General features: G+C 33.6%; 1 long non-coding RNA gene across 1 annotated transcript; it reads left to right on the forward strand.

Moving 5' to 3' along the window:
• Positions 1-7930: 7930 nt before the first annotated feature.
• Positions 7931-11049, forward strand: LOC133203795 (uncharacterized). The gene is made up of 3 exons (XR_009723474.1): positions 7931-7973; positions 9427-9463; positions 10864-11049. It is a non-coding gene; the product is annotated as an uncharacterized LOC133203795 (long non-coding RNA).
• The last annotated feature ends 16837 nt before the right edge of the window (positions 11050-27886 follow it).

The following is a 27886-nucleotide window of genomic DNA, read 5'->3' on the forward strand; positions in this document are numbered from 1 at the left end:
CCTTCACTTCTTAAGCTTCAAAAGAATTACTCCTCCCACTATCTTAATAGGTGTCCTTGTTTTATGGGAGAGGAAGAGGGTCCAAGGTCTTTTTTAGTTAGTTTACTATCTATATATGATTACTGCACAAATTTCGGGGGGGGGGGGGGTTCGGGACCCCCTCTAGATCCGCGCATTGGAATAACATTAAAATATGTTAACTGTTTTGATATTGATTTGATTTAATTATTCTTTTAGAGAAATATTAAGGAATTTTATATAGCAACGCCGGTGTTAAAACACACACAGAAAAAAAACAGCAATGCAAACGTGGAACTTGCCTTTAAAGTATTTGTTGATTTGTGAATATATAAAATGTCTACATGATGAACTGCAAGCAATACAATGAGAAAAAAAATTCTGAACATGAACTGCAGTTTCATACATGTGCATGAAAATTTCAGAAAAAAAAAAATAATTTCGATCCACCAACTTACAAATGCTGCATAGAACAGGCACTGTATGTTACGAGAACGCATGAAGATTATGAAATAATCAAAGTTAACTCATTTAATATTGTCAATTTTCATGTATCCAAACTTTCAAAGTATAAACATTTTATACTTATATTACTTTAGGAATGACTCTAATTCTTGGCCAAATTATTCGAGTATAACCTGGTTTGGGTCAGTTTACGCGTAAACTGACCCAAACCAGGTTATACTCGAATAATTTGGCCAAGAATTAGAGTCATTCCTTATAATTTAATTTTAAAATCATTAAATAACTATGGGTGTAAAATTTCGTTGCTTTTTATTAGTTCAAATTTTTACAGCGTAAACTGACCCAAACCAGGTTATACTCGAATAATTTGGCCAAGAATTAGAGTCATTCCTTATAATTCAATTTTAAAATCATTAAATAACTATGGGTGTAAAATTTCGTTGCTTTTTATTAGTTCAAATTTGCCGCTCAATAATACAACCGTAGTAACGGAAGTAACGGAAGTGATGGGAAGCAAGGGGAGGTAAAAACTGATACATAGGCCTAGCAGCTTGTTTACATGTGGTAAGATCGAATTATTGTTTGAAGTTAAAGGCATATTTATTAAATCTGGAATTTTCCATGAATCCCGAGGACTGGAAATGAGAGGATTGTATGCATACAGATGATTCAGCTGGTTGTCAGGGGGGGGGGGGTGTCCCCATACCAAACCAGGTTATACAGAAATAATTTGTGTTCCTTTTTGGATATTAACCAATCAGAGGCTAGAATACAAACAAAATTAAATTATTTACTGATAATTCATCGTCCATTCTTCTTTCTGTGCTTATCCCCTCTCTCGCTTTGAGGTCTGTCTCGAGTGACGTAATGTAAATAAAGATGGCTTTAAAGCATGTGATGTTTGGTGGATCATAACACTTTACATTAATTGAGGCGGGTTTACGTATAAATAAAAATTTTGACACTGACTCTGTTTGTTTCAGCGTATGGTTAGTTATTCATTATACTAGGATATTAAAACTAGCGAAAATAACTTAACAAAAGTTTAATAAATTCATTTGTATATCGTGTACATTCAACTTAAAATTGTCCGTGAAATGTATATTTAGGATTCAAACATGTAACAGTAAATACAGTGTAATAATATTAGAATATCCATCGGTGGTATCTTAAGAAAATATTTAAAAATGGCAAGTAAACGTTTTCTACAGATGATATGACGATCAACATACATAATTCATTTATACTTTCACTCTGAAAATAAAACTGAACAACGAAAAGTGGAAAGGGAGAAAAAAGGAACATGTGCGTTTTAGACGCCACAATAAACACGCTTTTCTCAATGTCAACGCTTATGTCATTAAACCTGGTTTTGTCAGAGAGCGGTCCATATATATATATATATATATATATATATATATATATATATATATATATATATATATATATATATATATATATATATATATATATATATATATATTAGGGATGGCAATCGAATACAGAATTGCTAATCGGTTAACCGAAAGACGTTCTGACCGATTAATCGGTTAATCGTATCAAAATACACTTTCCTTATATTTTATTTGTTCAAGTAAACTCTAGTTATATACACAAGAAAACTGAAAAAGGCGTTAATGCTTGATTAGCACGCTATATATTATATTTTATTTCAATTTTGAACGGCAAGAAAAAACTAGATGCTGTCATGAGACAGTAATACCCGCACTAAGGTGTTTGCCTCTAAATGCACACTCCTTCATATTGGGCTTACCAAGGAAAAAGTCCAAATAATTCTATAATTTACACAGTACATGTATTCGTCAAATCGAGCATAAAATGCTCAGGTGACCATGTGACCCATGAACCTCTTATACGCATTTCATATACTTAATTCATTACCAGTCTGAAATATCAGAATTTAATTAATGTTGTAAATTAGGTTTTAATAAAAAGGGGGGGGGATATAAATTTTTGGCCCATAATTGGAACTTTTTAAATTAAATTTATCTTCTCAACAACAAATAATATTATTTTAGTACAAAGCGTTTTTGATGAATTTATCAAAATGTGCAAACTTTTTTTAGTATTTGATTAGGCAAAAACCTCCTTGAAAAGCCATACCCAATCAATTTATATGTGTCCCCCCCCCCCCCCCCAAATACACACACACACACAATTTGCCTGTTTTTGGAAATAGGCCTAGATGGCAAAGTTATGTTAAAACATCGTTTGTTATGATAATTTAAAATTTGTTCTTGTACTGTACATGTATGTGAACACCTTTTTGAAAATTTCTACATCACATTGGGCTTGCGTCACCCTACCAGTACTAGTACTAGTTTTACCATTATCATTTTTAGATTGCACATGCCATGTGACATGGTGCAGTGTTACATGTATATCAGTGGAAATTAATTCATTTTGTGTTTTAATTGGATTATATTTCATGAAGTTGACAGGACCTATGACAGTCGGTAAGTACAAGTTTAAGTATAGATTGGGGTAAAATAAACCAAAATGCAAATGGTTAGGTTAAAGTTTAAAAAGGATCAAAGATCATCGGCAATCTCCTATGCAGAGTTGTCGTTCGTTTCTCTCTCAGACACTGAATGTATGAGCCGATCGTAGAGAGTGGATCATCGATGCCACAATAGACGAATTTCACATTCTGAAGAGTTATCTCCCGTTGTCGACATTACATTCAGTTACAGGCATAGATCCGGGAATTTTTTTCCGGGGGGGAGGGGGGTCCACACCTCGGTCCAAAAAAATTCCAGCCCAGAATTTCCTGAGGAGCAAAATAAAAAAAAAACAAACAAACAAACAAAATAAAAACAATGATGGTGGGGTCCATGTTTTTAAAGGGGGAGGGCATCCAAAGTCATTTTTTATTTGCTTCTGTAAATCAGTATATAGTCCTATTTAAATAACTCTGCAAATTCCAGGGGGGGGGGGGTTCCAATCTCCCTAGCCGCTCCCTGTCCTTGAAATGACAAATGATCATGCGACTCCTAAATAGTAGAAAATTTTTCCATTTGACTAGACATAATTTTGTTTCTTGTGTTATTATGTTATGTACATCTAATGGTTTAAGGTTATGAACCCTTGAGGTCATCCCCACTCTCTTGTTCATAATATGACTACATCAAATTAAATAGAAGTGCATCAATGATAAGATTACTTGACATTTCATTCATGAATTTGGGTCAACCTAGAATTAGGAATGAAAATCATTCAAAGAGATGGACCATTAAACTATTTGTATGTATTCACATTTTTTTTATGTCAAACCAAAGTATTAGACTAGTTTGCATACATGAACAAACTGGGGTCTGGGAAGGGGAAGGAGTTATCTCTTTACGTCTTAATTAATTGTTGAAAATTCCTAAAATGAATGTTAACCTTAAATCTGACTTGTACGTCTTCATTATTTTTAAGTGGTGGTGTCTTCGTATGAGTGAAAAATTCCCAAGAGGGACATTTAACAACAAACAAACATTAATGACTTAAAAAACACAATATACATGTACATGTTTATTAGTCAATGGATATACTTCTGATCATATCTCTAGTTCTCCCTTGAATCAGAAATGATGATATAAATATTTTAAGAATGATTAAGAGTTGAAAAGGTTGTGCATTTTAAAATTCACTAAGCTCTGTGGTTGAATTAGCTATACCAGTTTAGCTTATTTTGCTACTCAAAGCACCTTGATTAACTATTTTTAATCATACTGTTTTCTGAAATGTGAAGTTTTTTCAACATGGATACAAGTCATACCTTTTCAGCTTCTGAAAACAATTAATGCATGAAAAAAAAACTGCTTTTCAAATACTGTAACTCTTTCCAAGTACTTGTGATCATCAGTTTTTAGCTCACTTGAGTTTTTCTGGTTTTCTGATCATATTTTGTTTGTCATTCATCTGTCCGCCTGTAAACTTTTCACATTTTTGTCTTCTTCACTAGAACCGCCGGGCCAATTCAACCAACCCAGCCACAAAGCATCTTTGGGTAAAGGGGATTCAAGTTTGTTCAAGTGAAGGGTCACACCCTCTTTCAAGGGGGGATAATCAAGAATTAGTGAAAATTTGGTGGTATCATTTTAAAAAAGTCTTATCAAGAACCACTGACTGGGCCCAAAAAGTTGAAACTTTCTTTACATAGACAGTGTAGCTTCAAATTTGTTAAAATTATGACCCACTGGGGTAGGATGGGGCCACATATGGGGATCCAATGATTTACATAGAAAAATGCAGGGGATTTTTTCCATCATAAATCTTCTTCTCATGAATAGCAAGGGCATTATTGTCGTCCGTTTTCACAAAAGGGACCTGGTAGGGGACATTAAATCTCATTTGTCTGTCAGTCTGTTCGTTTGTCAGTCTGTCCGTCTGTCACAATAAATTTAACCTTGGTCATAACTTCTGAATAATAAGAGATAGGGATTTCATATTTCACATGTACATTACCTACAAGAACTTTCTAAACATACCATGATTTTTGAACCCATGACCTTGACCTTGAAGTTTGACCTACTTTTCAAAAAATTTAACATTATTTCAAATGATCATTTTGAAAGAGAAAAGATAGGGCGTTCATATTATACATGTATATTACCTGTGACAAGACCTTTCTAAATATATCATGACTTTTGACTCTGTGACATTGACCTTGAAGTTTAACCTACTTTTCAAAAATGTTATATTTCCTTATAACTTTTGATTGAGAAGAGATAGGACTTTTATATTTGACATGTACATTACCTGTAACAAGATGTTTATTAGCATGCTATGATTTTTTACCCCTTGACCTTGATGTTTTACCTAATTTTCAAAAATTTTAACTTTGGTGATTACTTTTGAATGACATATGATAAGGCCTGCATATTTGAAACAATATGTCATAAATAATGGCATCCCATCCACTAGGACACGGAAAGCAGGGGACCACAATTCTTTGAATTTGCTTGTTAGTCATTTTGATATGGAAACATCCTCATATAGTGTAGATTCAAGTTTTTTATGCCCTGCCATGAATATGGCCGAGGCATATAGTGTTTGTCATGTCCGACTTCAATAAAACGTCATATGCTGATACATACTGATGTAAGCTTTTCAACTGCATCAAAATTTTTGACCTTGAATTTTCCTTTGACCTTGACCTTACTTTTCTTAAATTAGTGTCTAGATCAGTTTTGAATAAACAATTCAAGATATATTTATCAAACTTCATATGCTGATATAATTATACTGCTGAGAGATATCAATTGCATCAACTTTTTTGACCTTGACTTTTCCTTTGACCTTGACCTCACTTTTTTAAATTAGTGTTTAGACCAAACAAAAAAATATGTGTGGTTCCGGTTACATTTCCAAAAAAATTAGGGTAGGTAGGTAGGGATTTTTATTTTTTTTTTTATTTTTTTTTGTTTTTTTTTTTTTAACAAAATGATTTTCTTAATTTTTTTTCTAAATAGTACCTATCACTGCTTTGCAAATGGCATTTAGATGTGGTGTGATAATATACTAGTCAATATTGGTAGGGGACACCTACATGCTAGCTTGCTTTGGATTTAACACTATTAAACACTTGCACTATGTTTTGCAAGGAGGCCGTCATTGCTGAAACTAAAACTTAAACTGGAGCCATTGATGGAAATTGGGGGAAATTCCGGAAAAATATGAAAATTGCCAATAAAAAGTTTAGGGTCGGGGGTATAAAATAGGGAAGGTCGGGTAACCCGAACCACACATATTTTTTTATTTGGCCTTATCTACATTTTAAATAAACCATTTCTGATATTTTTGTTGAACTTCTATGCTAATAGTAAATACATACTGATATAAGTTTTTCAACTGCATCAACATTTTGACCTCAACCTTTCCGTTGACCTTGACCTCTCTTTTCTCAAATAAGTGTTAAGCTCAGTTTTAAATAAATCATTCAAGATATTTTTATCAAACCTAATAGTAATATGCTGATATGTATTAGTGAGAGCTCTTCCACTGCATCAAAAACTTGAAAATGAAAATTCCGAAACCTTACTGCACATCAACATGACACCACCAACCATCTCCCAAAAGACGATTAGGCTACTGTGTAAAATGTAAGAGGAGTTCTGGGAACCAGGGGTTTTTTGCATAAAAAACGTCATATTTTGACCCTCATTTGACCCCCAGGGTGAAAATGAAAATTCCAAAACCTTACTGCACATCTATAGGACACCACCAACTACCTCCCAGAAGACGATTAGGCTACTGTGTAAAATGTAAGAGGAGTTCTGGGAACCAGGGGCTTTTTGCTTAAAAAACGTCATTTTTTGACCCCCATTTGACCCCCAGGGTGAAAATGAAAATTCCGAAACCTTACTGCACATCTGCAGGACACCACTAACCATCCCCCAAAAGATGATTAGGCTACTGTGTAAAATGTAAGAGGAGTTCAGGGAACCAGGGGCTTTTTGCATAAAAAACGTCATTTTTCGACCCCCATTTGACCCCCAGGGTGAAAATGAAAATTCCGAAACCTTACTGCACATCTACAGGACACCACCAACCATTTCCCAAAAGATGATTAGGCTACTGTGTAAAATGTAAGAGGAGTTCTGGGAACCAGGGGCTTTTTGCATAAAAAACGTCATTTTTTACCCCCATTTGACCCCCAGGGTGAAAATGAAAATTCCAAAACCTTACTGCACATCTACAGGACACCACTAACCATCTCCCAAAAGACGATTAGGCTACTGTGTAAAATGTAAGAGGAGTTCAGGGAACCAGGGGCTTTTTGCATAAAAAACGTCATTTTTTGACCCCCATTTGACCCCCAGGGTGAAAATGAAAATTCCGAAACCTTACTGCACATCTGCAGGACACCACCAACCATCTCCCAAAAGATGATTAGGCTACTGTGTAAAATGTAAGAGGAGTTCAGGGAACCAGGGGCTTTTTGCATAAAAAACGTCATTTTTCGACCCCCATTTGACCCCCAGGGTGAACATGAAAATTCCGAAACTTTACTGCACATCTACATGACACCACCAAACACCTCCCAAAAGATGATTAGGCTACTGTGTAAAATGTAAGAGGAGTTTGAGAATTAAAAGTGTGACAGACGTGTTTACGAGAGTGCATTTATTGGGTTCTTTTTATACACAGTTGGTACTTATTGGGTACTTTTTGCTAATTGGGTATACCCAATAAGAAGTGTCGCTAAATTTACTTAAAATGCCTTAATTGGGTATTTGCCGGTTAGTACCCAACACGACTTGGACACGATGACTTGTCCAAAAAAATGTCTGAAAAAGTTGTTTCTACGGACTCACCGTATTTCGATCTCGGTTTTACACTCGGAACGCTAAATTTAACATAAGTAACTCCCGAGAGTTCCGAAAATCAACTTCCGTTAGTCTTGATCTTTGCGGCGTTTTGTTTTGACTAAAAAATATGGCGACTTAGAAGCGCTCGAGGTCAACTCAACAAGAGCAAAAGTAAGTTTCTTCGATTTATTTACCCATTGATAGATGTCTTGCTTAGGTAAATTTGATTTAAATGTAAAATTGATTAAAATGTACTATTTTTTACGTAAATGTGTACAACAGTAGGATAAGTATCGGAACAATTAATTTAAATGATACTTGTATGTATTTGGAATTTCCTCTGTCTTCATCGACTTGATATGGCGCGAGCTGCATTTAGAAAACTATCGTATACATAATCTTTGATAAATCAGAAGTGTTAATTATTAAATTTTATATAATAATAAACTTTTGTATGTTTTGACGAGGTAAATAGGAGAAGGTAATAAAAATTTTGACAATCGTTTGTCCATAAATTGTTGGGCATCATTTCATGTAGTGTAAAGATAGCAGAGATGGTGATAGATGGGGGTAATTGACAATAACTAGATAACTGTATATAAGTTAATCACATCTGATATGTAAGGAAATCAAAATTGCTGTATAATTAGTGAAGATCTGGCACACAGCCTCTCTACATTTCACAACATACAGGGGTGTGCAATTAGCATTGCCCGACGCCCGGGGCTACCATTTTTTGGGGTCGGGCTAGTAGTTTTCTGCACAGAGGTAGCCCCTTGGGCTAGTAAAAATTAAAACTACCAATGTGACACATGAATATTACTATCGGTATTTTCACTCGTTATTTGCTATTAAATTCTCAAAATATGAAAAAATATATTCGGCAGCATGTTCCTACTGTTCGTTAATCTCCATAATCTTATCCATTTTGCAGTGCTACCTGACTTATTTACTTCCAAAAACGATCGTTTTTATCTTATCCGAATTTCCTCTATTCCTCTGTTTATGGTAAATACACATGCAGATATCTCATTAAATTATTTACGATCACTCAATCAACTGAAAGATAAGTGTAATGTGGTTTACATAAAATATATTTCCAGCGTATTTAATGATTTAAGATGAAAAAAAAAATGATTTTCATTTCATTGTAGATAATTTATTTGAATTTATTTTTATTTTCTATCATAATTATTAATTTATACATGATTTAATTTTACTAGTGAGAATTAAACTTTAATTTTAAAAAGAATGACATTAAAACCCTGACTTTTTCAACAATAAACTATTTTCTGTTAACCCCCCCCCCCCCCCCTTTACATTTGGGCTAGTAATTTTTTACTTGGGGCTAGTAACTTTATTGCTGCCACTAGCCCGTGGGCTAGTATTTAATTTTTTTAACTGCACACCCCTGACATACCTAACATATTCCCAACATGCAATCACAGGCACCTGACTGGCTGAAGTTATTACTTTTCTTTTAGTGAAGAAAAAATATACCCCTACCTATTAAGGTAGGGGTATATTTTTCTTAAAAGGAAAATAATGACAGGGCTTCTGCATGTTATGTAGTAAGGTTTATCTAAAAATATAGAGATAAATTTCTTATTTTACCATTGCACAGGTGGATCAATTACCAAATGATGTAGAGATATGCCAAGGTAAGAGCACTTAATGTGTTGCACATAAAATTCACAATATTAATTTTAAAATGAACAATGACATGACAGAATACCCCTATCAATTACATTCTCTTACCATTTTTTTTCAGTCTCAAAAAATTCTTTCTGTTAGATTTTTACAGTATTGAATTTTTTATCAATTCAAGAAATCTATTTGGGATAAGAAAGGAATGAACATTTTCCAATTTTAGGTTATGAAAAGATATTCAGGATATTCATTCATGTAATTGCACAAATGTGGATGAGTGTATCCTAGTCTACTTGGAACCCTTGGCTTTTTTTCCGAACTTGACATAGAATTGTGACTGAGGGGATTTAAAAAAGTCTGAAAATAGAAATGGTAAAAATTTAAAATGGTAATAAACATTCATGAGGTTGCATACAATTTTTTTTAAAAATAAACTAATGTTTTCTATAGTCATTATTAATGTTCTGTCAAGTTTTTAAATAAAGCAGTAGCCATCTTCATAGCAAAATTTGAGTACATAGACTATTTATAAAAATGAAATTTACCAGAAATGGAAGTTAAAACAGAACAAAACACAAGACATATTTCAGAGTGCTTACATGTAATGTATTTAATAACATGTACTTTATTAGACTTGTGTATGAAGAATACTGTGCATGTAGCTTTTTCCATCTGGTTCATCATTTTGCTTTATCTGACTGTGGTAAAAAAAAAAACTGCCAACTTCCGTAGAAATAATTGAAAATCAACTAAATTGCTCAGTGTTCTTGAAAAAAAAAAATTAACACTGGACATTTGGACTGACAGTCTGATGCATTTCACAGGGCCAAATGAATTTCTGCCGGACCGGAATTTTTTATCAACAAAAAGCCATTTATTTTTATCAGCTGTTTTCCTAGACTTTCAGAAATTTAGTTGCGTTATGTGCATTATGGTTTGGCGACCTATTGCTGTGTTTATTTTCGTAAACAGGACAAACAATAGTAAAGCAACAAAATAAAATAACAATATCAAATACACTATTTATTAAGTTGTATTACTGAGAAACTTAACCTAATGAATAAAATTTAATGTACACCATGGTCCACCTTGTCTGTAAACTTTAACTTTTCAATCCTATTGTGAGCCATTGGGCAAATTGAACCAAACTGGACAGGAACTTGACAAGAATGTTTCTTTGTGGATTCTACACAGTAATTGTTTTTTTTTTTTTTTGTTGATTTAAAAGTCAACTTGGCTGACCAGTACAGACTAGTATATTTATTTATAGCTTGATACACTTCAGTCTACATAATAAACATATAGCTCAGGAATTCAAATAGTTGTTTGACTTCGATAAATTTCTTTACTTGAAAATATAGGATGTACAATAGTTTCTAGAATCTTGATGAGACTGCTTTTGTGTTTTCAGGTATTTGACATATCACCCCAACAACAACAATGGCTGACAAATCACTTGGGTCATACAGTAGACGTCCATAAAATACATTATAGGCAGATCTCGGGGGTCATTGAGCCTGTGGACATTTCCAAACTTGTGCTGTAAACAGTGTATGGCTTGACTGTGAAAAATGCTTGCAGAAAATTGACAGATATCACACTGGAAGGTAATGATGTTGAATTTTTTAAGAGCTTATTAGCTCACCTGAGCCAAAGGCTCAAGTGAGCTTTTCTGATTAAAATTTGTCCGTTGTCTGTCGTCGTTGTTGTCGTTGTTGTTTTAAACTTTTCACATTTTCATCTTCTTCTCAAGAACCACTGGGCCAATTTCAACCAAACTTGCCACAAAGTATCCTTGGGTAAAGGGGATTCAAGTTTGTTCAAATGAAGGGCCACGCCTTCTTCCAAGGGGAGATAATTAAGAATTTGTGAAAAATTAATGGCATCATTAAAAAATCTTCTTCTCAAGAACCACTGTGCTTGAACATATGAAACTTATGTGGAAGCATCCTCAGGTAGTGTAGATTCAAGTTTGTTCAAATCATGACCCCTGGGGGTCGGGTGGGGCCACAATGGGCGATCAAAGTTTTACGTAGGAATATATAGGAAAAATCTTTAAAAATCTTCTTCTCAAGAACAGCAAAGCCATGATTGGTCATATTTAAATGGAAGCATCCTCAAATAATGTAGATTCAAATTAGTTCAATTCATGACCCCCCCCCCCCCCCCCCCCCCACTTTTATATTTAAACTTTTCAACCTTTCAAGACTGAACTAATTTCTGCTTTTTTTCTAGCCATAGTGCTCAGGTGAGCGATGTGGCCCCTAGGCCTCTTGTTATGAATTGAATTGCCTGTAAATCTGAAATGTTATGAATACTCCTATTTAATTATATATCTGTCTTTGGATGGGGATGAAAATGTCATTTATTTAAAACTTTGTATTATATAAATCTTGATTGATTACATTTATTGAGTTAAAATTTCCATTTTATTCCACTTGAATAGAATATGTAATTAAGTCTAATTGGTCCCCTTCATTTTTGCGTAAGTTTACTGTTTTTTAGGTCACTTGACTCACCTAGGTGACCTATAGCTATTTGGTTCCCGTCCAGTGTCTGATAACACTTTGAAATTGAATCAAGAGTCAAATACAAATGTGTACTGATAATCTAATTGCAGCATGAATAAAGTGGATGGAGGCAAAACTGAAGGAGGTGCATGAATATTTCAGAGAATGTCTGAACACAAACACCACTCCAGGAAGGAAAGATTGCAATATGGCAATAGAGAAGAACAGGGCCAATGAAGGTGCATACAGTATAGGCCATGGGAGTCCCTGAAGAAGAAAGTATGGAGCATAATCCAGAAACAAAAATTAAACCATTTTGACATTTTTTATTATATAGGATTAAAGCCCTACCTGTGAAATTTTGTCACGGAATGATGTTTGACTCTTCCCCTGCTCTAATTACAGTGGATATTTGATTGAATATTTTGATGCAGATTTGTAGAAAAGATTTGACATAGGGCATAAGTTTTTAGTTTTTAAACAAAGTAGTTTATTAATTGTACTTCATACTTGCTGAATTTGAGTTAATGGTGAATATCACAAGTCATTTCTTTTATTACAGGGAATATATGCATTGTATCTGTATTGTACAGGAAGCTGTATGATTTATTTTACAGTAGCATGTAATCAGTTTGAGATTTTTTTTTTTTCTATGACAGAAGAGAATTTTCATTAACTTGAAGAATGTTTGGTTTAGGAAGATGCATGTATATAAACTTTTTTATGGATTTTCTGTACATTTGATGAGAATTTTTTGTTTTATCAGAGCAACTGATAGAAAATATGCACTCAAGGGTGCAATCTATTTAGCAATGTGGCACTAGAGAATATATAGCAATTTCATGGATTTTCTTCTGTTGATGAGAATCCGTTTAATCATAGCAACTGATAGCAAATATTTACAATTAAGGGATCTTATTTATTTAGGGCTACTTGGGCCTTTTGTCATTAAAGAGGCATTGGTACAGATTTGAAGCTAATATTTTTCAAAATTGTCAGTATAATATCATAACTTTAATAGCATTTCAGACTGACATTGTTAAAGCGTGTTATGAAACTTCATTTATCATAAAATTATAAAAGAATGAATTTTGGGTGTGTATGATTGCTGTACATTCTTGCATTTTCTCAAACTGAAATTCATCCTTAGTATTTAAAAAAAGTGGAAATTCTGTGGCATATCAATAGAACATATTAAAACTGTAATCAAGAAAAGTGATAATAAAAATGTAGAAAGCAAAAACTGATTCACCAGTGCTGTCAGTAAGTGTGCAGTGATGTGTGCAAAGTTAGCAAATCTAACAAGTCCAGTAAAAAGTAAACAAAATCAATAACAGACCTTGTGCCATGTTTACAAATGCAGGTGTTTGATGTAATTTTATGAAGAATATTGTTGTCGCTGAATTTTAAGAATTCCTGCACGTTCAAACCATTAAACTGATTTTTTTTAAATTAAATCAGAAATTTAAAATAAGAAACAAAACTGCAATTTGAACTGTTGGTTGTATTCTGATGAAGGGATTCAAGTAACCCAAGAAGAATTGGAAAAGTGTCCATTACCTGTTGGGTTGTATTCTAAGAGAAGGGATGCAGATAACCAAGAGGAGTTGGACAATTGTCCAATACCTGTTGGGTTATATTCTTATGAAGGGATTCAAGTAACCCAAGAAGAATTGGACAAGTGTCCATTACCCTGTTGGGTGGAAAGTAAATATCCAAGAGGAGTTGGACAGGTGTCCAATACCTGTTGGGTTATATGTGATGAAAGGATTCAAGTAACCCAAGAAGAATTGGACAAGTGTCCATTACCCTGTTGGGTGGAAAGTAGGTATCCAAGAGGAGTTGGACAGGTGTCCAATACCTGTTGGGTTATATTGTGATGAAAGGATTTAATTAACCCAAGAAGAATTGGACAAGTGTCTATTACCTGTTGGGTTGTATTCTAAGGAAGGGATGCAGGTAACCAAGAGGAGTTGGACAAGTGTCCAATACCTGTTGGGTGGAATGAAGGTATCCAAGAGGAGTTTGACAGGTGTCCAATACCTGTTGGGTTGTATTGTGATGAAAGGATTTCATTAACCCAAGAAGAATTGGACAAGTGTCCAATACCTGTTGGGTGGAATGTAGGTATCCAAGAGGAGTTGGACAGGTGTCCAATGCCTGTTGGGTTGCATTCTGATGAAGGGATTCAAGTAACCCAAGAAAAATTGGACAAGTGTCATTTCCTTGTTGGATGGAAAGTAGGTATCCAAGAGGAGTTGGACAGGTGTCCAATACCTGTTGGGTGGAATATAGGTATCCAAGAGGAGTTTGACAGGTGTCCAATACCTGTTGGGTTGTATTGTGATGAAAGGATTTCATTAACCCAAGAAGAATTGGACAAGTGTACTTTACCTGTTGGGTTGAATGTAGGTATCCAAGAGGTGTTGGACAGGTGTCCAACACCTGTTGGGTTGTATTCTGATGAAGGGATTCAAGAAACCCAAGAAGAATTGGACAAGTGTCCATTACCTGTTGAGTGGAATGTAGATATCCAAGAGGAGATGGACAGGTGTCCAATACCTTTTGGGTTGTATTCTGATGAGGGAATTTAATTAACCCAATAAGAATTGGACAAGTGTCCAATACCTGTTGGGTAGAATGTAGGTATCCAAGAGATGGACAGGTGTCCATTACGTGTTGGGTTGTATTCTGATGAAGGGATGCAGGTATCCAAGAGGAGTTGGACAGGTGTCCAATACCTGTTGGCTTGTATTCAGATGAAGTGATGTAGATATCCAAGAGGAATTGGACAGATCCATACCTGTAGGGTTGTATCTGTTTTAAGGGATGTAGGTATCCAAGAGGAGTTGGACAGGTGTCCAATACCTGTTGGCTTATATTCTAATACAAGTTTATATGTATCCAGTAGGAATTAGACATGATTCAATTGACTTGTTGGGTTTCTCATCAAATGCTTGTTTTAAGTATCCAAGAAGGGTTAAACAGGTGTCTGAGATGTGTTGGGTTGTCTTCGTATGTGTATTGCATTTAGGTAAACACATTCCAGTATGAGGTATTTTTAAATATATATCCTAATTTGCCAGGAATAATGTGGATGGTAACAATATTTACTTCTCAAAAAAGCTATATTACAGAAAGTATGAAAAAAGTGTGTTCCAAATCAAAGGTTTACAGTCTTCTCTAAATTTACCTGCAAACAATTAAACAGCCACAAATTTGGTATGAATCAAGAATTATAAGAAAAATCTCAATAAAGTTTTGGACATAAGCATTTATACCCAATAAGATTTAAACAGTTACTACCCAAAGAATGCTCTCTCGTATGTACACTTTTTTTATATCCAATAAGCAATATCCAAGAAGACTTGGACTTGACGTACCCAATATATAACCTAATGTATGTCCGTCCGTCCGTCCGGACGGACGGACGGACAGACATGAGTAACAACAATATACCCGAACTTTCTTTAGAAAGTGCGGGTATAATAAGGAAACCATGAAACATCTCTTAGAAATCACAGAAATTGATATTGTTACAACACAAGGTCATTGTGCATTGTCACCATAAGCAGAAACTGGGTCTGAAATATTTTACAATGTGTGTTTGAAAATATAATTTGATAGATAACTGCGAAGGATAGACAGGGTAAGATACACATCGCAATCATTTAACAGAACTCAAAAAAGATTTAATCAATATCATAATTAAGACAGGCTGGGTAACGACATGGTATTTAAACAGCAATTAACACTTCGCAAAGTGACCAATTACCCCCAACAAATTCAGTCTTGAGCGTCTTAATTAAATTATTTACCTCCTAATCAGTCGAATTAAATTTGGAAACGTTAAAACTTATCAATATTCAGGGTTTTTAACATTGTTAATCGTGTTTTAAGGACTTTTACATCTATTTAAATTTTTTTCCAACTAACCGATTACAGATTTTCTAACCGATTACCATCGTTCCGACCGAGTAACCGGTTAACCGATTACAAATTGCCATCCCTAATATATATATATATATATATATATATAGAGAGAGAGAGAGAGAGAGAGAGAGAGAGAGAGAGACAGATGCACGAATAATGAATGGCAAATACATGTATTTGGATCATGTTTATGAAAGTTATGGGTAATTTATAATTGTATATACTATGCAGAGAGGATTTGCATATATTGTTTTTCTTTTGGACCTTCAAGAAAATTTTCACTCTTTCTGGAATACCACTAATGGCCGATTGATTGGTTGAGATTAAACCTGTTATCAGCACCTAGGGCCATGGGACAGTGAGGAATGTTTTGTGCCTGCAACAAGCACCTATTTTAACACTGAGCCTCAGTCTTATTGTTACATTAAAAGTTTAGACTTTATCAAGTTAAACTTATCTATAACAGTCTAAGTTTAACTTGATAAAGTCTAAACTTTTAATGTAACATTATCTAAAGTTCTATTTTCCTAAATATTTCCATTTCTATTTGTTTTCTCTGTGATAACTCTTTGAAAATTAGTTGAGTTGATTTCTTGATCATTCTACCGGAATGTAAATTTCGCCAAGCGAAAGGTCAGGAGCTAAGAAGGCCTAATATGCATGTAAATCTCGTGCGGCTGTCTTTGTGTCTGACGCTAAGGAGGCCTAATATGCATGTAAATCTCGTGCGGCTGTCTTTGTGTTTGACGTCAGTGGGTGGGGACTATTGAAATTGACATGTGAGGCCTCGTGTAATTTAAATCTATTAGTCTACATTTTTAAAATCTAAATTTACAATTTCATTTCACAATGAGATGGAATATAAGGAATAACTGTCTAGTTAAGTAGAGTATGCCAGGGACATCAACGATAGTTGGAAACGTGGGATAATTTCTGTATAACGAGCTTCGCCCGTTATGCAAATTATCCCACGTTTCCAACTATCGTTGATGCCCTGGCATACTCTACTAATTAGACAGTGATTCCTTAAATAATAGAATATTCTAGGTTCAACAAAGATGTACGAACAAAAGACAGCATCTTCAACTGAAGAAACTGTGTAGCTTTTACACTTTCAATGATTGTTTCAATGGACGTTTGAGCTTGATTCTCCTCATACTTCATTCGTGTTACTGTCTGTGCACATAACATTCTGTACGCGATGCTCAATTATGGAGGCGAACAGGATAAAAACCACCTTGTTCTGTAAAGCACTAATTGCAAAGTACTACCTTAATGGGAGCATGAGAGTACCTATGATAATGCATTTCATAAAAAAAGATCTGCCCACTTTGATACATGAATTGAATCCGCAAATCTGACTCAAAAGCTAACATGTAGCTACCCCCATGTTTAATATTTGTTTACAGATTCTTTATATTTTTATTTTTTAAATTAAAGAAAAAATAGCTTCAAAACTTATGTTGAAAAATTGAAAAAGAAATCAAAGGAATTTAGACAAAGACATACTTAACACAAGCAATTATTTATGTTTCTGATTACATATGCATTGTTCATACAATGAATTGATACAAGTTTGAAGTATGAATAACTATTTCATATAATTTTTAATGAAAAAAGTTTGAATAACTATTTCATATAATTTTTTTAATGAAAAAGTTTAAAAATTAAAACTTTCGCTCGTGTTGGACAGGATTGCGTGTGCTGCGTATAGAGTACCCAATGTGTGTATCGCGTGTGTCAATAAATGTTAATGGTAATTTATTTCATTGATTTTTTTATCGACTATCTTCTTATTTAATAGAGATCAAGTTCTATTATTTCAAAGTTTTAAATTTTCCACAGGTGTACAATAGATTTTTTTTTTCGTCTTACCTATCGTTATTACTCGCACTGTCTGCGTCAGAGCATCTGTATTAGTGATCGAATTCATCCGTCAATCTGTCTATGGCTCGAAAACACAATTGGTTTATTGTCAAAAGCATATGCAGTACTAGCCTCACCCGATTCAGACAATACATCAGACATTAACTGATCCTTTTTATCATTTTTACAGTACGTTTTTTTTTCAGTTTCTCTAATGACCCTCTTCTGTTCATTGTAATGTCACGGTTCCCCATACTCTTTATGGTCTGTTTCTATTTTTCTCTGGGCGGGTAAAAATTTATTTGGGCATTTTCAATACGGGATACTTTTTTTACCAGTGCACCAGTTTCAGTGCCTTTCTTTGCTTTCTCCAAATTTCTAGTGACACTGCAGAAACCTTTTAAAGGCAATCATGTTATTTTACTCGTATAGGGCGAGTTAACCATGCATCAGACACATACCTCGGACAACTTTAAGCAATAAACTTTCGTTAAACCTGAGTGTTCCCGTGTTTTTACTAACTTCTATCTTGAAGCTGAAGATTTAAACTTTTAATGATGCCGATTTTTATTATCATGTTGTGATAAAAATACCTCGAGAATGGCCTTGAAGTTACGTCATATTTTACATCATCAAAGGAGAGTAACCAGAATTTTATGATTATGCAAATTTTTAGAGTCGTCGTTCTTTTAATTAAACTTAAACAAAACGAGTCGGACCTAAGTGAAATTTGTCAATGATTGGGAATTTTACAGAACTTTGTAAGAAATGTCACTTCAATGATTGTATAATTTCAGAGATGTTTTTTACTAGTATCTCAGATAGCATGACTATGTTGGGCCAACGTTGGAGCACAGTTGTTGAGTGCGTTGGTCCAACGTTTGCAACCTAACGTTGGCCCAATGCAAGTTTGCTCATCGGCTCTACGTTGGCCCAACATGTTGGACCAATGTTGGCACAACGTTTGTCTATTTTATTACTGCATTTGGTCAATGTTGGCCAAACGATGGACCAACGTCCACTACCACCAGTGATTGTATCAACAAAAGCCCAACTCTGGCCCAACATACTTTCTGTGTAGGCCCAACGTTTGTTAACCAACATACCATCGGTGGATCAATGATGGTCCAGTGTCCTTTACTTATGTTGGCCCAACAATGGCCCATTGTTCTTTTACGGACAGTGATTTTTTCAACGTAGGGCCAAGAGAGGTCCAACCTATCCTTTATAAATAATGATTTCAATTCAAAATTAATCCATCTTGTCTAGAGTCGCGAAGTAAGGAGTTGATCCTTACGTCGTGGGTTCGAATCCCGCTGTGGGACGTGGAGACCAGTCCTTCGGATGAGACCGTATAAACCGAGGTCCCGTGTCGCAGTAGGTGCCGGCACGAAAAAGATCCCTCACTGCTCAATGGCCGTAAGTGCCGAGTATAGGACAAAATTTGCAGCTCTCCATCGGCAAGTGGTGGCGTCTCAATATGAGTGAAAAATTCTCGAGAGGGACGTTAAATAACATACAACCAATCCATCTTGTCGAAAAATAACTAGCTAATTTGACAAAGAGGCAAAGGAAAAATTATAAACTGTACAATTTATTTGTTAGCCTCTAATAAATTTTGTTATGCTTGTTTCAATATTATAATAATAATTAAACAAAAACATTTGCCAAAGTTCACAAAGTTTAAGCATAAACAATATTTTTACTATCAAATTGTATAATTATATATCTTACTTTCACGCTCCTGCCTTAAAGTTTATTCAAAATGTCGAATATACTCCACACTTCCTCTATATCACTTACATCTATGATTAATTCTGGATTCGGCACACCGTCAAGTGTAAAACGTTTAATATAGAGAGGCAGTGGAAATTTCAATTGCAAACATCATCTCCTTTTTCCAACATCATCTCATTTCAATTCCAAAATCATCTCCTTGTTCACATAAATCTTGTATAATCCCATAAATAGTTTATTAGTATTAAGGAGCTTATTGTTCACACCACAACTTGGCCATATTTGAATTTTAATTTTAATAAATCTCTCGGTTCACTAAAATCTTAAATAGTATTATCCAGGAAAAATAGATGACATCGTTCTTGGTCATGTTGGGATTGCATTTGTTTTTCACATATTCACTTGTTTTTTCCCATAATTCTTCCTCCTTCTTCATTAATTGTCATCAAAGCAGAACCAGTCTTTAACAATTGCTGCAATTTCTACATCATGTTTGCCAATGCATACAGCATATTTTCCCGTCTAGTCTAGTATACCTTTAAAAAAAAGTAAATACTGTAAACGTATTATATTTAGCGTGTATGATATTTGGCAGAAATTGATTTTCGAACAAATTAGCGCAGATTTGAAATAGCTCATTTCTTAATGTTCTTATTTTTGTGTATATGTGCAAGACATTTAGCGTTGTACTTGAATTAGCTGAAGTTGCTTTCCGCCAAAGGCGCTAAAAACAAAACACAGCCAAATGTAATACGTTTACAGTAACATATTTGAATATTGGTAAAATATTTATTTTATCATGAAATTCTGATTAACCTTCATGATACACTTAACCCTGTTTAAATACAAAAGAAGTCTTACGATTAACACTTTATGAGATAGTTAATGTTTGATGTGAAATTTTCTTATCTATTTCACTTCTCGTCATGATATACAATGTAAGATACTATGTAATTTCATATTAACTGAATCATTTTATATAAGAAGTAGCTATAATTGAAAATGTAATGATAATATATTTACATTTCTTTAAGGACTTAGCCATTAGCCGTTGTATGCCCAGCATTTTTAAAAATCCCAATCCTACTCTAACTTCCTCTGCATTTTTGAGTTTATCAGCCAGCTGTGAGTAATTGAACTTGATAACTCACCACACAGTTTGGAGTTCTAATTGCTGCGACTCTTTCAGTTTTAGCAACTCGCCTTACTTTTGTTTGAATGCAATTATAAAGCTGGCTGGGTTATCTTGATTTATGTATATTTAAGCGTCATTCACATCAGTGTCCCTGGAACTTTCAGTTTCTATATTATGCTAATGTAAAAAAAAAAAAAACAAACAAACTTTTATTTAGTCGTTTTCTATATTACACTGATATAAAAAAAAATATTCAGTCTCCTTTTATATTGAATTCTCGTTAATTCTATGCAAGAGGAAACAAGTCTTACAATTACGCTCAAGGTATGTCACTCGTCAGCTTTTAAGAAAAGTTCGGTCAGAACCTCTAACTACAAAACTATTCATTACAATTCAATTTCTATAACATATTTGAATTAAACAATGCAAATTACACAATATTCAATTTAAAAACTGCTCATAAAGTCATAAAGGAACAAAATTTATGAGGGACTATTTATTGTGGTGGAAGGGTATTTAGAATAAAATTCTTCAAATCTACACATTTGTTACAATTAATATCTTGGAACTTTAGTCCCATATAATTTTACTCAGAGAATATTTTCCGTTATTATATGCTAGGAATATTAAATATAGGTTTCAATGTGTATTTTTAGAACAAATTTTACACATTCTCTCACCAGACTTTACCAAGAAATGAAAATATACTAAAGAAGTCAAAACAAAATTTATACATTTTTTGCCCAAAAATTGCATATTTTAACCAATATCTCAAAATTTACATCACTGACCCCAACTTTTTCTTTTGTTATCTTAAACTACACGGTACTTCCACCCAATCAGCACTAAAGTCATAAAAAGTTTGATACAAGAAAATATTTTATTGTCTATTTAGATTTTCAATACCCTAATTATGATACTTTTTTAGTGCAAAAAGGTCACACAATAATTTATGCACATTAATTTGCATCATTTGTTCAGTGATACATATTATTCAAACTATTTTATGTAAAATAAGATTATATTTATTTTCATGATTACATCTGATAAAATATGATAAAGATTAAAGTGATTAACCCAAGAGTTACAATTTAAGTGCAAAAAGGTCAAATTAATTGTACCGTAGCTCAGTAAGATGCACACTGACCCTCCATTTTCTATGCAAAATTGAGTCATGTTACATTAGTACTTATCTAAAATATACTTCTCAAAAAATCCTCAATATAACTTATTTCACATCGTCCTTTAGTTCGCAGTCCAACTGTTGGGCCAACGGTGGATCAACGTACTCACTCTAACTATAAAAGACAACTTAAAAAAAAAACACCCAAGCTTACATTGGGCCAACGTTGGGCCAACATACTGCTAAAACAAGCATCATTTTAAGTTCTTAACTACAAACTATCACAATTTTAACTGTGTTCTGATTTTTACTTCAAATAAGGGGCCAGATTCGGCCGTTACCATACCTTGTCCTTTGTTAATTTTTAAATAAAAGATAAAAACATTTCCAAATCACCAATTTTAAAGCACGAAGATAAAGATATGACATTTTTCCGGTTCAAATACCGATGCATGGTAAATATTGACCTGTCCATGGTGAATTCTCACAAACTAAAAAAAAATCGTTTTTTTGTGATATTTCAAAATAAATAGCATATAACTGTGTCAAAAAATTATATTGTAATAACATACTACATGTTAAGCTCCATTTTGATATTATTCGATGTGTTGCCATATCGCTAAAACTAACGGGGTTATCCGTGGCATGGTACAGTGTAAATTCACCCTACTCCTATTGCCACACTTGCATATTTTGCAAGCAATGACTAATAATGCAAACTTAACATTTTATATTATATCCACAGTTTGGAATTTAAAAATCGAAAAAAATGATTTCTGTCATTAAATTCAGGGTGTTTTTCGTTTCTACGAGGGTTGACCGGTATAATTGTGGACAAAGCGTTTTTCTCGAAAAATAATGGGCGCACTAAGCTGAAATTTTCAGCTAATGTATTCATCATATTTAAGTACAACTTAATTTTTTTTTTTATAAAAAATAGACAAAAAATAAAGATTTTATTAAGCTTGAATGTGCACAGGGTACGGTCCTTTGCGCACGATCAAAAACCAGGGTTTCATTAGCGAATACACGAGTATTATTTCGAAATAAAAATATTAAATAGATGAGGTTGGGGTAAAAATTATCATATTTTTAATCCACTATTTATTATATCGTCTTTTGTAAAATATCAAGGCATTTGCTTAATTTTTGGCAGTTTAACAAGCATTTGAAATGGGAAAGTGGTAAACGCAACACACGAAAAATGGCGATGTTTGGTGACGTTACGGCGCACTGGAGAGCAGTTCAATTTGATTTAGATGTAGGAATGACGCCCTAAAAACTCTTAGTGACTACAGAAAAAAAAAATATATAGAAAAAATATCACTAGATCTTTAGTATACAAGTGAAATGAAAGTTTTCTAAGCGGAAGAAAAAAAAAATATAGAAAAAAATATCACTAGATCTTTAGTATACAAGTGAAATGAAAGTTTTCTAAGCGGAAGCTTTTTTATCGGTTCCCCTGGTGGAACAAAACATACGGACAAACAGCCACTGGCAATAGCAAAAGACGCTGTCACTGTAGACCGTCGATATAAGATAGCCTTTTTGGTTGAATGATAGTGAGAGCACTGTCCATAACTTACTTATAAATCTTCAGAAGGTCCCATGTGTGTGCGAGATTGCTTCCACGACTGTTTATTGAGGAATATAGGGAAAATCAAGTATGTGCATCAAAGAAATCCCCGAATTTAAGTGGGGCTTATTCAACATTTATTCAGCAAAGAGGAAACGTGACGCTGGTTTAGACACTTTAACGTTATCATCCGTGCGCCGTAAAGCGATACCACACATAACATAAAGTCTCATATTTTGTTTATTTGAGCAGATGTCTATTTGAAATTTGCTTTGTATATTGATGAAAAATGTACTAAAAGTAGTGAAAGTTTTAGAACGCAGTGATGATTATTCTGCGATCTAGACAACTTATCCACGATTTTTCCCGACAACCCTCGTATATCGGCACTCCACAGATGTGCGCATGTCACTTCTCTTCTTTTTAAAAAGCAGGAAGTTTTATTCATCAACTCTGCGTAAAGATTCTATATTAAACCAAGATTTAAGACTGGGAATTTGAAATATCAAAGCTTAATAGTAAGTTATTTATGATTCTATCCTCAAATTACCTAATGTAATACTTAGTTCTTTCTGGTTCTTTGTTTGGTGACTTGATAGTATTTGTATGTTCACTGAAAAGAAGAAATATTTTTGGTTTTGAATGGGCGGATCCCTTTTGTCCGGAAAAAATACACCTTTTTGGTTTATTTTTTCAAATTTATTTCAAAATACATATCATGAAATGCAAACTCTTCATACTTGTCTTTCTCCCACAATCGCTCATTTTAAATATGTTAAATATATATCAATTGCAATTAAATTCAATGAAGACTTTAGCATATAGACTCTCCTGGCTATCTGGTTTCACTGAATAACTGTGAATTACCTGCACGCTTCACTTCAAAAATATATAATGGCTTTTAAATAAAATGTTGAATGTGCAATATGAGAAGTTTGACATTATAACATTTTTAAAGCATTTTACCATCCCCATTTCCATCGTGAGGTTTCAAAAAAAATTAATAAATACAAATGAGTATCGAAAATTTACTAAAATCGTTTGGTTTACACAATCATTTAAAGAGTATATCATAAAATATTTCAGCAACTGCAAATTTTTTAGGTAAACATTGTAAAAATGAAAAAAAAATTAGCTATTTGTATTCTCTTTTCCCAACGTTCTCTTAATTATATATAAAGTTTTAAATCAAAGGTCTGTCCTACCACTGCAAGGTGTACCATTTTATCTCGAGCCTTACAACCTTAAAGAGCTTTATTGTGATAGGCCAAACCATGTAATCCTAAATATGATATTTAAACAATAAGTAATGAATATGTGCTGAATACAGTTCTATAAGTAAAAGTACTAACCTGTTTGATGCCTTCTTTGTCCAAATACAGTCTGATGAAATACATGGGGATAACGTGAAGTATTCAAGCTCAAAAGTACATTCAAACATTATAAATCAGGAGCAGAGAAAACACGGATCTCTAAAATATCACAGGTGGGATCAGGTACCATGGAGGTGTGAGCATCCCCTGCCAACAGGTCACACTCGCCGTGTGCTCCTTCTCATGACCGGGAAATAATGGAAAATCCTTCGACAATTCAGTTTGTAAATAATGACCTAACAATAAGTATGAAAAACGTCAGTCAGCATTAATGATAGATTGTATTTGCTGACATGGTCACTGTATCGACCATAGAACGTATAAAATGAAGACTTTAAACGAGATTGTTGATATTCTTGTTTCTTGGACATGCATAGGGTATGAGGGTTTGCCCATAAAAATTCCAAAATGCAAAGATCTTTCTTATTCTTTTCCTTTAGATCCTTGAAATGTCTTTTTACATTACTGATTTAAAAAAAAAAAGGTCTCTTTTTTACTAAATATGTAATGGGAGAAAATAAAACCTTTTTCATTAGGCAAATGTATTGCTATTTGTTAAATGTACTTGAATATGCATATTTATATGTGTAGGTATTTGTAAAAATTACTTGCATGTGCACATTTATTTGTGTTCAGGTCATCATTAGCCTAATCTCCAAACTCCGCCACTACCCTAACTCAGAATCAGAAGAATCAGAAATTTTTAATTAAAGTCGGATTTTTTTTTAACAAATAACATAAGCTCTGTAGAGCTTTTGACCGACATGATTAGTAAGACATATACATAGAATACGTAAATGACAATATACACATATAAACATAGTTAAAATTTCAATGGCATGCAGCACAACAGACATAATTTACACACACAAAGACACAACAACAAACAACACATATAGCATGCATTTACATATAGGACAATACATGGAAAGATACATAAATAGAAATAAATATATATGATTGAAAAGTCAAAGTAGCACTTATACTCTAAAAAGGGTAGTCTATAATTTAAATTTCTATAAAATATGTAATATGAGATAGCACTTTCACTGGATTAAAAGTTAAACTTTATAATTTCATAGTTTTATAGTAAATTAACTCATTAAAAGGAATAAACATGCTAAACATAAGAAACAGAAAATTGAAAACTTAAAACCTATAAAAGAACTGAATTTAAAACTAAATATTTAAAGATTTAAGATCTGCAGGAGCCACATTTACAGGAATCTCCATTCCAGTTATTAATAAGACTTTTAAACTGATTTATTAGGTCTTTCCACCTTTCTGTGGAAAGACCTATTGAAATTGTTCTGTTTATTATTATTATTATTATTATTTTTCTTCCGCTGATTTTTTGTTTCCAGGTTTATCGAAAAGATTTTTTGTTCATCGTAAAAGTCATAAAAAGTTATGAACAAATTTGACCCAACGCATATAACCTATGACCCCTTTCACAGTTATTGCCCCTTTCGCTAGAAACCTTGTTATCGCTACTCCTCCGAAACCGTAAACCGTAGAGGTAGGAAACCTTTACCAATGTCTTCAACTAACTGAGTACTCTCTCCAATCTATTCACTGAGAAAGTATCCGTCGACCCCATTACTGAGTTATTGCCCCTGAAAGTTTTTGAAGTTTACAAATAATTTTTTTTTTTCAAAATGATAAGTCGTAGAGACATGAAACCAATTGGATAAGATTTTTTGACCTCAGACCTTGAAATCTATGTCAAGGTCAAAGGTCAAGGTCATTCAAAATATGAGAAATTAAGCTCTTTTTATATCTCTTTCGTCTTTCAATGTATACTAAGTATCTTTGTATCATTAATATGTCCTCTTAAAACTATTTCAAATATTTCATACTTGTCCCCTAACATTTACCCCTTTGAGAGTTATTGCCCCTTTAACTGAAAACCTTGTTATCGCTACTCCTCCGAAACCATTAATCACAGAGACACAAAACCTTCACTAATGTCTTCAGGGTCTTTAGACACAACTTCAATCTATTCAGTGCGAAAGTATCCGATGACCCTATATATGAGTTATCGCCCTTTAACGTCTTTTCGCTTACTATTAAACCTTATAACTTTAAAACTAAAAGTCATAGAAGCATGGGGTCAAGTGCAATGTGACCCTTGACCGTTGACCTTGAATATTTGTTCAAGGTCAAAGGTCAAGGTCATTTCAAAATTTTTAAAATTTTCATTTTTTTCTATCTTTCAAGCCATTTATGGATTCTTTTTGTATAAAAATTAACTCCAGAGAGTAAAAAAAAAAACAAAACAAAATTCAAAGAAGGTGGAAAGACCTCTAATTGTTCGAGAACAATTAGTCTACTAGTTGTAGCTGCATTTCTAATGTCTTCTGGGAGTTCATTCCAGAGTTTGGCTCCTGCATATCTAAAGGAGTGTAGGCCATGTTTAGTAGTTCTTACCCTAGGTACCTGCACTGTATTACTTTTCCTAAAATGATATGATGTTTCTTTAAAAGTGAATAGATCAGACAGATAACCTGGGCTTTCATTTTTTAAAATTTTAAAAACCTCTGTGGCCATTGTTCTTACTCTTCTAATTTTTAAAGTTGGTAAACCTGACTTAAGTAATAATTCTTCGTAAGTACTGTTTCCATCATCGTAAATAAATCTGAGAGCCCTTTCTTGAATTTTTTCAATTTTTCTTGTGTTATTTTCTCCACAGAAATGCCATACAACAGGACAATAATTAAAATTACTCATAATAAAAGAATAATAGATAGTTAATTTGCCCAGTTTGGTTAGGTGTTTACCTATCCGTTTTAATACATTAAGTTGTCTTGCTGCGTTTTTGCAAATGTTTGAAATATGGCTATTAAATTTTAATTGGCTATCAATTCCGTCACTTTTGGAAAACTCCGCGCTGTTTGTAAACGAATGCGATTGTGACGTCTTTTTATATGCTGAAAATCTACAATCAAATGCCGAGATATTATAACAGTCAAGATCCAGAATGCGTCAAATAACAATTACACGTGATCTACTGTTTCTATCATATATTATGTGAAATCAGTAAGCACTTTTTCTTTCATGCGCTCTTCCATCGCTATATCTCCTATATGTTCGTCAACATACTTTATGCCTCAGCCATTTATATGAGGGTCTGTGTAAAAAGTTTTACTTGACATTTGTTGAATACGGCTAAACATATTTT

Source organism: Saccostrea echinata, unplaced genomic scaffold (genome assembly GCF_033153115.1).
Source record: "Saccostrea echinata isolate AGI-Se365-2 ecotype Australia unplaced genomic scaffold, CSIRO_AGI_Sech_v1 ptg000051l, whole genome shotgun sequence".
NCBI classification, from domain to species: Eukaryota; Metazoa; Mollusca; class Bivalvia; order Ostreida; family Ostreidae; genus Saccostrea; species Saccostrea echinata.